This window comes from Pinus tabuliformis, chromosome J (genome assembly GCF_031772625.1).
Source record: "Pinus tabuliformis cultivar Carrire ecotype Pingquan chromosome J, CPIR1, whole genome shotgun sequence".
Lineage (NCBI taxonomy): Eukaryota > Viridiplantae > Streptophyta > Pinopsida > Pinales > Pinaceae > Pinus > Pinus tabuliformis.
Window position 1 is genome coordinate 819,357,669 of NC_142295.1, and position 18,172 is coordinate 819,375,840.

Genomic DNA, 18,172 nt, shown 5'->3' on the forward strand with positions numbered 1-18,172 from the left:
ATTTTGAGAAAGACCAGGGTGCTGCACTATTTTCTTTTTTGGAATATGTTTTGATCCTAGCATTGGAAAGCAAGGAAAAACACAGAGGAACTATCAAGGTGATGAGAAAAAATTTCAGAAACAGGTAAAAAACAGATCTGCAACTTCACAGCAAATCAGCTCAGTGGGTACTGCCTGTAAGTATCTAAGATCCTGGTCAATAGTCTCCAACAACAGAAAAATTCAGACTGCAGCAGGAAGGGAGAAATTAGGCAATCTGACCTGCTGTTCTTGGCTTTTCATCTGGAAAAGCCATCCCCAAGTGGAGCCACTGTTAGCCTCCTATACCAATAGGTTTTCATTTCTCATGATTGACAGTGGAAGTTCCAAAAATATTCATCTTCCGTGGTACTAAGGTTCCATTTTTGTGAAAGAAACAGATAGTTAAAAAATGTAAAGAGGGTATGCCTTAAAAGAATAATCAAAAGGCAAGAAAATGAATTGGTCAAAGAAAAAATAAAGGAAATGAACCCCAAATAAAGACCATGAAAGTGGCTAATCCAAAATGCCACTGCTACTTTGATGGGTGGTCCAACAGCTCAAGCTGGGCCTCACCATGTTTTAAATTGCATTTTGTAGACTAGAAAGGAAGTACCTGCTCAAACAGTTCAAGCTTGACAGATGACTAGGTGGATAGAGAAAGGAAGGAGCCCAACTACTTAATCTGGGCCCTTGGAAGTTATAAGGACAGACTTAGATAGGAGGACAGCAAAAAGAAAAGAGAATTATCAGGGTTTTCAAGGCTAAGTGCACCCATCCAAAGGAAGAAAGAATGTTAGGCATATTAGACAGGGTAGGCAGTTGAAGGTTGCAGAATACCAGATCTAAGCATATGACATGAGAAAAATCACATATGATGTCACCAGTAGGAGAAAGGCAAGAGCAATGGCCTATTTGGCAAACTACCAAACCATCACTAACTTCCCTCATCCCCTTCAAAAGTTTCTTACTAACATCTCCCTGAGGACTGTAGGATCTGCCTAAACAGTCCTCCTCATATTTCTCATTTGTAAATTTCATGTCAAGTGGTGGCATCTTCCTCCGAAAAGAAGCCACATTTCCTGTGTAAAATCATTATTCATTCCTATCTGCTTTTGAAACTAAGTTTACTCATTAAACTTAGCTCTTTACCCCTCTCTCACATCGCCAATTCATATTAATTTCCAATTTTACTATATAAATCCCTAAGTGCTACCCCTCCCCCTACTATTATAGCATTCTATGCAAAAAACCCAGAAAATATATAACTATCCCCCCCTTTAGCATTATAGCTAATTAGCACTTATATGGGAGACATTAGTCCATCAGGGACTATAGTCAACCCTTACTTGGAATTACTCTAACCCCTGGTTAGATTAATAGCCTACACTAAACCCTCACCTACCATTTTCCCAAAAAACCTATGAAAACCCTCCCCCCGTGCTCAAACTTAAGGTTAAATGTTTGACTAAACCCTGACATTTTAACCCATATGCCTCTGAAACCCATTAAAACCCCCTAACCCAAAGTTCTAAACCCGCAATATTTAAATGATTATTTTATTGACTGGCGGTCGCCACCCAAACTTGCACGCTGGGTCGGGACGCTCGCCAGCCGCCGATCTTCCCCTGCCCCCAATCCAAAGGTGGGTGGTCATTCTCCGCTGTGGACCTGCCGCGCTTTAGCGTCCGGGGAGCGGGTGGTTTTGCTCCCGTACGCTGGACGCGTGGCGGCCACCGGGGTTGTTCGGAGCCCCTCTCCCCATTACCGCCTTTCCCCAATAGCGGTGCGGGGAAACCAGAAACTGCTCTCCCGCAATCCGCCTCCCCTGTCGCGTCACTCCCACGTCATGATGACGTCAGGCCTAAGGCCCCCGCCACTGCACCATGTCGCCCTCCACGCCATCTTGCCGCCCCCACATCCCTCCACCATGTCCTGCCACGCTGGCCTCCAACTCAGCACCCACGTCATCATCCGTACCCGGGCCCTGCCGATGATGTCATGCTGACATCATCGACGGAAAAGTGCCAAAAGCCCAAATATGCCAAATTTGTCATTATAAACGCGCAATTGAGCCGTTTTGTGTCATTTTCGCCGGAAAGAAAGAGAGTCGTTTGACTCGTTCGCTCCAAAAAATTGCCTCCACGCTGCGAATTCAAAGTTTGGGACGCCGCCACTCACCAATTCAGCTACGTTCTTCGTCCATTGCTCAACCCGGCAGCTCTCGGCGTTAATTGTCCAGGTATTTGCCGAAATTTACCCATTTGCTTGTGTTCTTGCCATTTTTCTGCAAAATTCTCCACTAATTACCTGGTAAATCCCAAATTAAATGCTGTCATTCAGTTAATGTTGGCCCAAAACAATCCACATTTCCCCCTTGTTCAAAATTCACTGTTGAAGAACCATTCTCGGCCTGAATTTGCAATTGACCCTCCAACTGCCCAGCATTGTTCCCTTTTGCCGAGTACATAATTGAAGAACTGCATTTTACGAGGTTATAGTCCTGCCCCCCCTCTGCAATTCATCCTCACTGTTCACAATCCTCGTGAATTTACCAGAGCAGAGCAGAGGCAAGTCTGCTTAATCTACCTACTCCTCTTTGAAGATATATCTGGCATCACCTACATTCAGTCTGCCACCTGACTTCTGAAAAGATTTACAAGCTATTACATTCACATTGTTACATTCAGAAACTGCATTTCAAAGACAGCACCTAAAGGCTATACAATGGCTGCACCCACAACTCTCAGTGTTGCCCCCATGAATCCACCTAACAAAGAGCTTGAGGCCATTCCTCTTGCTGACAGAGATTACCTCATCCAAGACCTTGTGGGTGACAGGAACCATTTACAGACCTTTCGGGAGTTGAGGGACAAATATTTGAGCAACAATGACACATATGGGATATGGGAATCCAATCTGCCTCACTATTTTCTCCCATCTGTTAACATTTTTCCAGAAATCATCCGCTTATGTGCTGAGAATTATGATCCAAATCATAGAGCTGTAAAGTCTCCATCTGGGAGCATACTCTTCCACATCAATGCTGAATCCATCAACCAAATGCTCAACTTCAAACAAACTCAGCTTCTGTATCCCTTCTACATGAACTATCTACTGGATACAGGTGCCAAGCTTTCCACTGCTGACATTGAGAAGATCACTAGGACATTTATGAGAGCTGACCGCCAGCCCACAGGGCCACCTCCTTTCTTGCATGTTCATTTTACTGATGTAGGCCAACTTCTGGTTGACATGATTTCTTATGTGTTGGGCTATAAAACCAGTGAGCACATTGATGAGACAGTGCTGGTGTTATTGGCTGCTTACAGCCCAGGCCAACCTCCTGCTTACAAATATATCTTTTGCTAAATTCATAACCAACAAGATTCATGACCAACTCTTCAAAGTGGACAGGGAGGGTATATTCAAATATTCATCATATATCTACCACTTGTTCATGTATTATCAATCTGAGGCCTTTCAATGCCCTATCAAGAAGCTCGATTCTAGGGGAGAAAGAAGGTTTGTCATCTTCTGGTCATCAGTTTTCCACCAAGTCCAAGATTCACCATATTCATACTGTGAATTTATTGATCAATTTGTCTACCCGGTCTCTTGCCTATTGATGAGGTCCCCTCCTCCCAGAGTGTCATTTGAAATCCAGAAAACTCTGCAAGTGTCCAAAAATTATAAAATAGGTGATTTGTACCTATACCAAAATCATACAGTCATCAGAATTTATGGCTGTGAGCTCTGTCCATACAGGCTCCCAAGATATGTACCAATGAGATTGTTCGCCTTGGAGTACTATAGGCAGCTTATTAACTTTGACCTCAACCACTTTCATAGTGCCAAGAAGAAAGCCCACCTCAAGATCAAACATCACCTGGGCCCCTTTATCATGAAAAAAAAAAGAGGGATGGCAAGAGGCTGAGCAAATCCTCAGAGATAAATACAAGCTATCACGAAGCTTCTGGTGGGTCCCTTATGACCCTGAAGGCTTCATCAGTGCTAGAAGAGTCAAGTACAGGCTGCTAGGCTATGAGCACTGTAAAATTCCACAATTTGAGCAGTATGCTAATCAGCAAGAATGGTTACAAGACACATTAGTTGAGGAACTAACTCAAGAAGAAATAATGCAAAGAAATGTCAAGGATTTGGAAAAAACTCTTGACTTAGATTCTGTGCAGCAGGTAATTTTCAAGTAGCTGCATCCAGTTGGAGAAGGAACCTCAAAAACTACAACTGCACCAGCCAGCCAGGCGCCATCTACAGCAGCATCAGGCACATACAAGGGCAAGGGAATAATGGGTGCTGAAGAAGAGATAGTAAAAGAAAAGCCTGCCTCCTCAATTGGGCAGCAACAAGAGTAAACCCCTCCACCACAAACAGAACCACCAGTAGTGCCTGCATTGCAGACCCCTACACATGAGGAGAGGGGCAAGAAATGGGACAGAGAAGAGTCCACTCCTGCTAGTGCATCCTCCTAGCTACCTGAGGCCAAGAGGCAAAAGGTTGACTCCCCAGTCATAGAAGAAATAAGCGAGGAAGTCCTTGAGAGTCCAAGGAAAGAAGGAGGAGACAGTCAGCAAACGGCTACAAGCTCTTTTCAACAAGAGCAAGGATTACAGCTTGGCATGGAGGTGTCCTCCTCCACTCAGCAGAGCAAGAAGCCTTCAAGCACCAAGGCTTCCTTCAAAGAGATAAAGGCACAAAACGAGCTGTTGAGAGTGGAGGTGTACAAGCAATTCCTCAAGGCAACACCAGCTAAGCAAGAGAGGTTGATGTCAGTGTATGATATACAAGAGGAAAAGATAATCCTCAGCCACTTCAAACCCAAAGTACCGCAGCCACACTCAGCTGTAGATTTTGTAAAAACAAAGCTGGAAGTCATGGCGAAGGACATTCACGCCATGGAACAGATAGAGCTGCACAAGCAAATGGGGGAAATGGTCTATGCCACCTTGGTAGACAGGGCCACAATGGCCCATGAATTGAAAGAATCGCTGAAGAACACCAACATTCAGCTTGATTTCGAGATAATGTCCTCCACGGCCAAGGACAACAGAATTAAAACACTGGAGGACATCATCGTGGACCTAGGACATGATCCTAAGGACCCAAAGGGTGTGAGGGCCCTCATGAAAAAGAAGGAAGATGATATTGCTGCATTGAAGAAAAGACTGAAATTGCTTCCCACTGAGCACCCCCAAACAGCAGAGTTGTAGAAGGAAAAGGAGTCTGATGATCAACTCGATCTAATAATGCAACTGAATCAAAAAGTTATTGATCTAGAGAAGGAGCTAGAAGAGGCACTACAAGAGAAACAGGGAGAATCAACCTCCCAACCTCCTCAAACTACCTCAACCACTGCCACCACTACAGAGGTAGCAGTAACGCCTGCAGTAACTGTAGCAGCAGCAACAACAACAGCTCCTAACTCCAGCTTAAACATGGATGATTTGACAAAGGCTATCAAAGAGCTGGAGCTTCAGGTGACCGAGATCAAGCAGGCCAACGAAAAATTGGCAAAGCTGGAGACCAAATATGACAAATCAAAGATGATTGTAGCAGAGCAGACTAGAGAAATTAAGGCCCTCAAAGACAAAATAAAGGCCTTAGAGAAAGAGCTCAAACTTGAAAATACTCTGGCAGAAATAAAGAGGATTTTGTGGGCCCGGATTGACCACTCCCTTACTAGACAATGGAAGTCAATCAAGACAGTGCATGAACAAATGCAATTGATTGGCCAAGCACAAATTGAGAGCCAGAAAGCCAGAACATTATTAGGGAACAGGCCTGAGCAGGCCAACAGAATGATAAATTTTCTCAACAATCAGGCCAAGGAGGAGCTGGCAGCCCTGAACATCATTAACAGAACAGATGCTGTCCTTATAGCTAAAAAAGTGCTCACCCTCATAAATTTTGTACAAACTGTAGAAAGAAAATGTCATGAAATGCAGGCTGAGGTGGATGAATGCAAGCTCAAAATGGGAGCACTGGAAGAAAAGGGATTGCCCAGCCTACTAACCAGCACAGGAAGACTGCTCCCTCGTGAAGAGTATGCTACCAGGATGACAAATTTTATTGAAAATCAAATCACTGCATCCGCCAATACCTCTGACGAAACAGGGCCTCCAACAGGGCAGGGCCTCTATGATAAGCTTGAAAATCTATTTTTTATTGAACATGAGATCAATCACCTATTTGAGGTTCCTCCAAATTTCTATAGGTATACAGAGGCAGATGAAACCCTGGTAAAAATACGAAGACACCAACTGCCCAAAGAGGATTGGTGGCAGGCAATGCTGCAAATTTTGCCTCAATAATTTCAATTGATCAATCCTAGTCAGCTTCGACTCAGTCAAAGGCAAAAAACATAACCTGGACAGGATACAAGGCAGTCGAAAAGGGTGACTCAGCATGAAGACAGCAACAGCATGCCAAAACATAGGAAATGCGCAAATTTTGGGCAGCACGGCTTCAGCTAACTCCATGGGTCACAAAGTCAACATTCTCTTACCATTTTGGACAGCTAATACACTAAGAAGTTACTACAGCATTTATTTTCTCAGCTGCAATGCTCCAGGACTTGGCACGATATTAATGAGCCATTAACTCACCAGCTAGATATTTTCTGATGTAAATATTGTATATATACCTCCCCTGGCAACGTATTTGGGGGTTGTGATTTTCACTCTAAGGCAATATGTTGTATATTTTCAGATGATCTAATGCAAAAGGCTGGAAAAGCTCAGTTTTTCTTGAATGCTTGATGTCTCAATGATGCTCTGCGTGCTGCTGCAGAAGTCCTGTGCTGTCTAATGGAACAATAAGTTTTCTCAATCTATCTCTTATCTTCCTATGTTTGTTTAAATCATATGTATGTTTCACCAATATAATAATAGAGAAAAGGAATAGTGCAGGATATGTTTGTTTACACCCTGTATTCAATCTCTGTTGTTGAAAATGTTTTCTTCAGAATTAATCATGAACATGAATTCTTAATTGCTCATGTTGGTATCAATTCTATAAATATAAATGTTATGCAGGAATTCTTCAGTGCTCCTAAGTAATATTCCCACTGTTCTCCATATCAGCTTACTGAAAGATCCTTAGTTGCCTTTCACACCCTGATTCCATCACATTCAATTACAGATTTTAAAAATTGTTCCTTGGACACTTATCTAGCTCTGTAGCATCACTGTTGTATCAACACCAACATGTCAAGCAGTTAAACATCACTGACTCCATGCCCAATGGCCTAGATCACTCGATAAACATATATCTATCTTGACTGAAATCATCATCCAGCAAAATACAAAACAAAACCTTGAGCATCATAACTAGCCTAAAATATTGTACAAACAAAGTCAAATCATAAAGAGAGAGCCCTCTCTGGTCATAGGTAGGCTAGAACCTGTGACCCAAAGATTGGTTAGTGGTTACCTCGGCCGTTTTCCCTTGGGAGTCAAAGGGAACAACCTGAGTGTTAACACTATCATCAATACTTGATAGGTATCTTCATTCCTTCGAAATTTGAGACTCTAGTGCTTGAGAAATACTTCAATGGAAACTAGAATAGAGGGTATGCTCCTTAATTTGCAAGAATGTACAAGCCACTCCTTTTTTTCCCCACCAAAATGGGTAACCCTAGAGGAGAAAATGTTTCTCCTATTTCTTCACATCCAATTGGCCAGCCATGCAACAACCACTAGCTGATGACATGCCATTATATCTCTGCCACCTGCATCAGTCATATGCTTCTCACCCATTCAACAAGAGCACATGGACGAAGGTGGGCTTTCGATCAAAATGTGCTTTATTTATTTTGTAATCGGGTACTTATGTTTGTTTATATTTGAGAATTTGATATGGATTATGGGGTGAACTAGAAGAAGGAGGGGTTTTAACCTTGATCTTATTCCCTCACCTTAAATGGGGGTTAATATTTTATCCTAGTCCAGTGGGATCTCCCTTAATGGCCCAGTGGGTAAAGGAGGGTCACTACTTGGGAAGCCCTGATTGAGATAGTGTAGTTCCATCTATCCTTATTCCATACTTACCACTTTCCATCATACATTATAAGCCCTTATCTCACATCCATTCTCAGGCTCAACTAATCATTGGTTCTTTAGGATTTGGGACCCATACATCCTCATACCTAGGTGGGACCTGAAACGTTTCCCTGGGAGGTTGATACAACTAAAAGAGATCAACTTTGCCACCCTTGGAGACACACAAATCAGCAGTGGGAAGCTTCAATATTAAATTGCAACTGTAAAATAACATCCTAAAGGAAATAGGCTACTTTCTTCTTAGATATATACGAAGAGGTATACAAGCAGTGTTCAAGGTGACAATACTTAGTTTCCCTACATGGGCATATGATCAAAATTCCATATTACTGGAATATTTACTTTCTCAGGAAAATAATTTCCAATTGATATCAATGCATCCAATTGATTGATGAGTCTCACATTCAAAATCTAAAGATTGAATTATCTGCTAGCTATAGGGCAGAAATATGCCATTAATGTTTAGGATATACCTATTCTTGTACCTCAAGATAGAGTTTAAAGTGTTTCTTTCCTGCTCCAATCGAGGATGCAATCAAGGCAGTGTTCTCTTGTATTCATTATATAACAGTCATTTTGGAAGCAATTGAGTGTTGCTGCTATTTTTGATTTTGCAAAATTGTGTGTGATAGCTATAGGTGGAAATCCTATAGAAATCTGCAAACGTATCCTGTACAAGAACTTTTAAAATAATATGGATAGTCTAATGTCACCTGGATTAACCCCCTACACTTAAAACCTACTTGATCTGTTGCATCTTCCTCAGAGTTATCAGCTTCCTAGAATCTCCTGTTTTGGAATGATTCCATAATTAGATTTCATATTCAGAATATTCACCCTAACAATATCAAATTTCCTTACATGAAGACAGGGATGTTGTCATTTCTCGGCTAGATTACTCATCATAGAGAATTATTGTTTAATAAGTTCCTTAGAAGCATTGACCATCTCAAAATGATGCATTTGTTCACAGACAAAAAATATGTGTCGATGTGCCTTGGCCAGTTCTCTGCAAGGGAAACGAAAATAGGAATTCATGACTTTTGAGATCATCCCTACATGAAGATAAGTCTTTGATAATAAGTTAAAGACAACCTTCAACAAGGTTTATGGACCCTACAGAATTAGAACAAATGCGGTTGATGTGGTTAATTCCTTAGACATTTTGAACAAAAGAAGACTCCATGAGATCTTCCACAATTCCTATTGAGAAAAGAAATGAGGTAGTAAGGTTGTTACTAAAATATAGGTCACTCCCACAAATGAAGAGAGAAAGCTTATACTGTTGGGATCATAAGACATTTTGGAGGTGAATGTTCAAGGGTACTGATATTCAACTCCATCTTAATGGGCACAATAGTTCCTCACCCACTACATAATCAATCCAACCGTAGCTCAACTTCATTATAACTAATTGAAAAGTACTTTCTAAAATAAAATAGCTTGGATTTCAAATTTGATATATTGATTTCCATGTAGCATTCTATTTCTGTTGCCTCATTAGTTGCAATAGTAGTTCCATCTTGGGTAACAAAATTGCATCAAAAGAGAAAGTGTTACCCCATAGCTATCAAAGTTTTCAAAGATAGACTCACAACCACCATCGATGCCTCTCACACTAATTGAAAAGTACTTTCTACAATAAAACAGCTTGGATTTCAAATTTGGTATATTGATTTCCACGTAGCATTATATTTCTGTTGCCTCATTAGTTGCAATAGTAGCTCCATCTTGGGTAACAAAAATTGCATCAAAAGAGAAAGTGTTACCCCATAGCTATCAAAGTTTTCAAAGATAGACTCACAACAACCATCGACACCTCTCATACTAATTGAAAAATACTTTCTAAAATAAAACAATCTGGATTTCAAATTTGATATATTGATTTCTACATAGCATTCTATTTCTGTTGCCTCATTAGTTGCAATATTAGTTCCATCTTGGGTAACAAAAATTGCATCAAAAGAGAAAGTGTTACCCCATAGCTATCAAAGTTTTCAAAGATAGACTCACAACAACCATCGACACCTCTCATACTAATTGAAAAATACTTTCTAAAATAAAACAATCTGGATTTCAAATTTGATATATTGATTTCTACATAGCATTCTATTTCTGTTGCCTCATTAGTTGCAATATTAGTTCCATCTTGGGTAACAAAAATTGCATCAAAATAGAAAGTGTTACCCCATAGCTATCAAAGTTTTCAAAGATAGACTCACAACAACCATCGATGCCTCTCACACTAGAAAGATAATGCAATCCATTAACTGACTTAACAGAGATTAATTAAAAATACAAATCCTTATCTTTTTCTTGTGAAACCTATGGGTCTTGTTCATCATCACTCACCTCACAAAGATGTGTGACAACTCCCCTTCTGTACGTGGCTTCGTTGATGTCCATCCTCGCTAACATGGCCCTAAAAAACTTGGTAATCTGATTAAAAACACCTCTTCATTGTCCTCAATCCTAGACTTGGTATTCCTTTGTATAATACAGTACAGTATAAATCTGAAATTGTACACTGTAATTCATAAAAAGCATAGGTATGTGTTATACACCACACAAGTTCTCGTCAACATGATAGCTTAAACAAAAAAAGGTTAGAGTTCAATCTGGCCTTTCAAAAACTAGGTCTTAATCAATATATAACATGAAAATACCGTGCAATGAGGAAAATTATTGAACAGTCAAAGCACAAAATATAGCTTCCAAAACTGATACGTGGAAAGCAACATCACCACTTTTGTGTTTTAATTGTTTCTTTGCTCACTAAAATATTCCAAGTCTGAATCATAGAGATGATATGACAATTAAAGCTAAGTTTATTTTCTCCATGAAAAATAATCCAGTTTTGGACATGACACAGAGAAAAATCCAACGAAAGAAGGATATAAAGCCAATGTAATGCACTTTCTCCCCTGTTTCTTGTTTATAATTTTTATTGGAACAAGACTGGAATTTTAATAACTGGAATTATGTGTTTTGTGGACTAGTTATCCTCCTTCCCTTGACAGGGATAGGTTGGTTTGTTGCTTATCATTCCTAACCATTAATTGTGTTAAAATTTAATTGATCTAGTGCTAGCCACAACCTAGGAGCTGTGTTAAACTTTCGCTGATCTATTGGTAGATCATAACTCACTTGAAAATTCTACATGTCTACAGTTGGAACATGTCCCATTAGGAAATAGGGGAACTTAGTATGAAGGCCACTGAGTAGCTCAAATTCAGTATAAGTAAAGAAACGTTCTATAATGTACTTCTAGACCACAATCTAACTAAGAATTCTACCAATCTACATCTAGACCACATCCCTTCAGAAAACAGGGAAATGTAGCATACAGGCCACTAAGCAGGTCAAGCTTGGTATAAGTAACACAATTTTTTATTGACCAACTGCTGGAATATTAGCCTAACTAAGAATTATACTAGTTTATAGATGGACCACAACCCATCGGAAAATTCTGATGGTGATTTTTATACTGAAATTCTCAGTAACCTGGGCATTTCAAGGTCTCCTCCTTGTCTAGACATTGACCCGTTTATCAACCTAGTTCTATTGAACTTATGCGATCTCATTGGATCGTGACATGGAGTGTACTTGATATTATAGAACTCAAATGTCATGTCCTTTCAAGTCTCTTTTCCCCAAACTGCATAATGCGCTTCAAAAGAAGAAATTATCATAGTTATAGATTACAACCCACATTGGCCTTGCTTAATCTATATGCTTTAAATGGTGGAGAACATGTATTCTAACACCCACCCAAGAGGCTAAAAAGAGTGCTGGTGCAGCAATAAATCAACTCTCAAATTTGTTTTAATAATATGTTTTATTTCTAGTTTTAGTTCCATTTGAGGAATCCACCAATAGTACATTTTGAATCAAGGTGTTTCACCCAAATAGTAATATTTCTTCGTGGTTTTTCGAGCTTTGAATTGAAATTTCATACTTTGGTCCTTGCTCTTTTTTTTTTAATTATAATAACCAATATGCTTGTGGAATTTTACTTACTTTTTCATTTATTTATATGCAAAAATAGATGGAGTTGTTTTATAAAATTGCTACCAATGAAGAAAATTCTATCATTGGCGTGCTCAAGTGTCGAGAAGGTTGTACATTTGCTGAAATTCGTGACGAAATTGTGGACAATGAAATCATTGGATACCCTTTTGATTTTATCTAGGATGGAACATGTTTAAATCCAATGCAAGAGAAAAAATGGAAAGTTTGTACAACACTTGTAGGCATCAAGAGGAAACTAGACACATTTGATGTGGAAGAAGAGTGTTCAAATCTAGTGGAAACAATACCAATCTTTGAAAACATTGAAGTGAATGTGAAGGGACCTATGCATAAACAACCAAGAGTTGAAAATATGTATTTGTCAGTGGAATAAGCCAAAGTTGTTGATCCTAGTGTATTGGCATCTTGGGAAAAAAAAAGTTAAAAGTTTAATGGAAGAGTTTGTCAATGAGAAAATTACTCTCAAAGTATATTCAAAAAAGGGAGAATCTAAAATAAAGATCCATTGTGAAATTTGTGTCATTTATTATCAAACAAGTGATGTATCCTTGGCAGTGCGAACAACATGCAACTTCAAAAACCGTCATATGAAAACAGGGGCCCATCAACAATTCCTATCAATGGCAAGTGGTAGTGAAATTCCTTCATGTAACGAAGTACAATAGACAATGATGGTTGGAGATCAATTTCATATTGATCAAGCAATCAAACTTCTAGATGATTTCAACAAGACACAAGAGCCTAATTTCTTCAAGGTGGTCAAAGCAACACTTACAGACTATAAGGACATGAGAAAAGTGAGAGTGGAATGTACACGATGCAATAAATGGTTTTGTTTAGTGCCGACAAGTGGTAATATTGTCAGTTCTCTAAATGAACACATGAAATCAAAGAAGCACACTACTACTACTACAAATGAGGGTTCAAATGAGGAGATTGGGTTGGGGAGTGGCACCATTGGGAGACACAAAAATCCTACCAATGATAAGTCCCAACAAAGTTTGACTAGGTTCTTGGTCCCATTATCACCATCACTATTACATAGAGGTTATAAAAGTGCAGATCCTTATACTTCAGCTGTGTTAATTAACAACTTAGACTAAACTTGAATATGAATTTGTATATTATTTTATTTATCTTACTTCAAATTTATTTGTTTGTTGTCATATTATTACAGCTCAATTATCTCCCTTGTTACTACAATGTTGGGGGTATTGGTATCCTTATATTGATAGAAATGGGGAGAGATTGGAAACAAAGGTCCTAATGGATGATCAAAGGGGTGGAAAATTATGGGCCATAGAGAAGCATACCAAGATCATGTTATGTTATGAGGGTATTGAATGTCATATTGATGGTACATATAAGCATATTCATTGCCAGAGGGCTTCTGAAACAGGGATCCCATTTGATTCATTAACATGCAACTTTTGTAAGTTGGTTCTAGAATGTGATGAATTCAGGATGAGATTATGTCATGAATCAATGTGCACCAATAAAATAAGTGAACGAGATATAGGAAAAGGTAGAAGAATCGACTATTTGACTCAAAATGAATTGAAGAATGCTGCAAGGGTTACAAATCCTAACCATAGATCAACAATGTGATCCCTTCGTCAGAGAGGACAAAGGTTTCTACACTCTCTATTAGAATGAGATCCCTAAAGGAAAAGTTGTTAAATCGACAGAAAGGAATGATGTCTTTAGGTTTTGCAAGGATGTGTGTGAGGCACATAAGAAAAGGAAAATTACAAGGTAAAGATGCAGTTTGGGAATTTGTCAAGAATATTTTTCATAACTTGATGCATACAAAAGCATGGAGAAGGTATAGTACATCCAAAAAATTCCTTTATGAGATGATCAAGTTATGGGGAGCCCCTAGATTACATAGCTTTATTAGCTTGAATCTAGATGGTCCTTCACTATCTACGACTTTAAGGCAAGTTAAAAAGTCATTAGCATATATCCCAGGGGAGCACGAGCATATTTTTGAGACAATCAGAAAAGTTTATGCTTCTTATAAAGCCAAGCATGGTATAGATGGCCCAATTCCTGTATTTCTCACTAAAGATGAAACGGTTGTGAAAAATGGTATTTGGTGGGTAGCAAAAAGTGATACATTGGTGGGGTTTTGTGGTACGAAAGAAGAACATCAATGCCAATCACATTTCTTGGTGAGAGTTGGTGACGGAGTTGTAGGCTATGAGATTATAACAGATTCTTTTAAGAACAATGTTATTGGCCATTATGCATGTGTTATTATTGCAAACCCTTTACATGAAAGGCTTCCTCATTTGGTTGTGGTTGTTCATCCAACATGCAATAGGTTCAATGCAAATTTTGTTTATCAACAATGGGAAAAGGTAGAATCTATGTGGAAGAAACACGTGGAAAATAATTTGGGACCTATTGTTGGTCATTCCTCGGATGGGGATAGCAGAAGAAGAAAACTTATGTTGAAGGATTATTCTTCAACATCAGGTCTTCGATATCAAATTCCTTGGGAAGGGTGGAGGCTAACTGGGTTGTACAATGGTTGCAATGTAACAAGATTGCATGTCCAAGATTACATCCACAACAACAAAAATCTAGTAAATCCTTTGTTTAAAGGTCGACAAGAATGGGTTTTAGGAAATGATTACATAAGTTTTGGTCATGTCAGAATGGTTTATCACACTTTTAAAGTGGATGATAACAAGCTTAAGGGTGAAGATATAGAGAGGATGGATCGACAGAATTGGGGATCCACACAACGAATTGATTCAAGGCATGTTCAAAGGGTGTTTGAAAGAGTTGAGAAGTACACCAAATGGAAAGTTAGAGAGGACACTAGCTACGGAGACTTATCTAATGATTGTTTCTAACTACATTGACATCTTTATGTCTCATAGTTTGAGCCGTTGGGAAAGGGTGTGAAATTCTTCACGAGTTCATCATTTCTTCACATTATGGTTATGTTGGGTATAGAAACAATCTCATACTAATGTCAACATAAATTTCATTAGCAGAGAAGCATATCAGGATGTGAAAATTTCTTGCCATTTTGCAGTTTTGTTGATGAGATTGTTTCAAGATCATTACTCTAACTTTCCTTGTGTTTTGCATTTGACTGGGTTAGATGTATGTGAGCACTTCTTTAGCAAAGTTGGTGGGATGGTTGGAGTGGAGAGGGCCTATGATTTCATAGACTTGCTTCATGTTGTTGGAACCCTTAATAGAGTTGTTGAATAAGAATCAAATCCCCAAGGGCTTCATTTTAATAAATATCATAAGAAGCAAGAAAGAATTTGGAATAGATTTCACCAAGAAACAACACAAAACATTGATATATTGTCGCAATATGATTCAATATCCACAGACGCTAAAATTGTAGAAGCCCTTAAGATTGGATTGAAGGATGCACAAGACATTTTATGAACTCTTGGAATGCAACCAAAAAATTACACTCAACCTTCTTGGTGGGTTAAACCATGGACAGAGGATCAAAATTATCCAACATTCCAAATTATGGATGAAGTAGTTGATGCTTCTCCATCGAGTTGTTCCAACTCTATATTCCAATCTTCATCATCATTGGTACACAATGAAAGTGAATTTCAAATAATGGAAAGTGAGTGGACACACGAGTTGGATGAAATTTTAGATTCCATTGATGAAAATGGAAGCAAAACAATAAAGCCAGGGGTGCATCTTGATGGTAAGGATATGTTTAAAGCATGCTTGGTTAGTCAGTTGAATGGAAATCCGAGATTATCCAAAGATAGGTTGACAAAAATGAGAAATGGGGTCTACTTTAGGCGACATGGGAAGGCTCCACAAAAGGGTGTTTCAATTGGGTTTGTAATTCGATTAGATTGTGGGGTGTTTTCTGAAAGAAATTCAATTCCCCCCACCGAACGTACTACAAGAAAAGGTGTTCCTCGAAGTACAAAACAAGTTGTTTCTTGTGGAACATGGTACATTGGAAGGGTTCAAAGAATAAGGAAGAAGGATGGTAATAGGGTGTTTGATTACCATAATGGCATTGAACTTTTGGATAGATTAGAAGGAATCAAGCTTCAATTATGTTGGTATAGTAGAATAAAGGGGCAACGCATGTATAAGTATGATTTGACAGATCATGCTTTTGTACAACTTGAATCTGTTATAGAAATTGCAAACTTATCAATAATGCTAGGAATGATATATACAAATTAGAAGAATGTGATTACAAAGTTTTTTCAGATTTTGTGAAAAATTTGAACAAAGTGGATTTTCAAAACATTCCACATTCTCTTTCCTTATGTATTTCCATATGTTGGATCATTTATAAAATATTATTGGTTGTATTTTTGGTTTTTTTTTTTCATATGCATATGATGTTAGTTTTATACTTTTTGGTTTTAGGTCTAGTGAATAGTTCAAATGGTGAATGTTCACGATAACTCAACCTTTTCTTGCTACCTACTTTTTGGTGTAAGTTTCTTTCACTAGTCATTCATCCTTTTGTAGTTGTGTTTCATTCAAATGTTAATTTGGTCCCTCTGAAGTTGGTCCATTTAATCATGAAAAACAAGAAGAGGTGGTTCCTTTTTCATGAATTTGTTTTGGGGATAAGTATGTGGTTCTTCTCCCTAATGTTAACATTTTCGTTGAATTTTTAGATTAATGGTTCGCTTGCTAAAAAGGATATCAAGGATTTGATGGCACAAGCTTCAGTCATAATGGTTTTGCTCACTCAAGTCAAAAAATTTACACCAGAGCAACGTCTAGCACATGAAGTGCATTTTATTTTGAATGTTTATGTGGTAGTTGGCTTTCCTATTTTTCAAATTAGGCATATAAATCAAATTCTGTAGTTACAAATGTGCCATCAGAGTATTTTTGGAAGTATTTATGTTTTTTCCATACACATGGGATATACAATAGTTAAATTGCACTTGGTTATTATTGTCAATTGAGTCCTCAATCATATTTTGAGCATTTCCTTTCGGTGCTTTCACTAAACGACATTAACATTAATTACTATCTGTAAAGGCTTTTGGACATGTGATGGTAGTTTGTTTTTAAATTATTTGCAACTCTATTAAAATATGTGCTTCTGGTACATTGTTTGGGTGATAGCACTTTGCTCTCTTATTTTTTCCTACATTGATATACATGTGTTTGATGGGCCTTGCAATGTGTGCGTATGATCCAAGGGCTATTTTAAGGTGAATGGCATCTGATTTTTTGGAACTTTTGGATTGACAAGAATTTCATAGGGTGAATCGTATGCAAATCTTAATTGATTTTATTTTTCCAAAGAAAGAATGCATACGTTTCTATTTCATGGTTTGGAAAAGGAAAATACATAGCAAAGTGCTTATAGCATGACATATCACCTCCAAAAAGGAAAATAAGGCCACTTGGTGACCACTTTTAACAAACTTTCATACAAAATATACCTATGATCTCTCCCAAGAACACAACTAGAAGAAAAAAAATATGCGTTGTTGAGCGAGGCAGGTTGTCAATGGGAGGTGAGATAGATCTAGTTCCCAATTTTCTGTTTCTTATTGGTCTCTCCATTATCTTAGAATCTCCAAAATGGCTGGTAAGATTTTAGAATTCTTGAATTTATGTTCAAGGTCAGGATCGTGTTGAGTTGTGGCTTCCTTATTAGTTTTGGAGGGGTTTGATTGTTCAATATTTACTGAGTTCTTTGTGTTTGTATTTTTCAGCAAACCAAAATTGAAATCGAAAATAGGGTGGTGAAGCCCAATAGGCCCATGGCTAGTAAAGGTATTTTACAGTATTATGTTGTCCAAACCGCATACCAAAACCTAATATCAGCAAATATGTAGTACATATTTATTAGTGTTTATATGAATATCAATGGCTCTATATGAATAGTGTAAAATAGAGATCAATTTGAAGGAGGTTATATGCATGCTCTATGGTGTAGTGGTGACATGGGCTGAAACGAGGCCTAGAAGGGTTTTATCAAACATTGGGAACCTAGGGTGCCATGCTTCAAAACCCAATGGGAGTGATGAGATCAAGCTAGAGTAAGTAGGCTT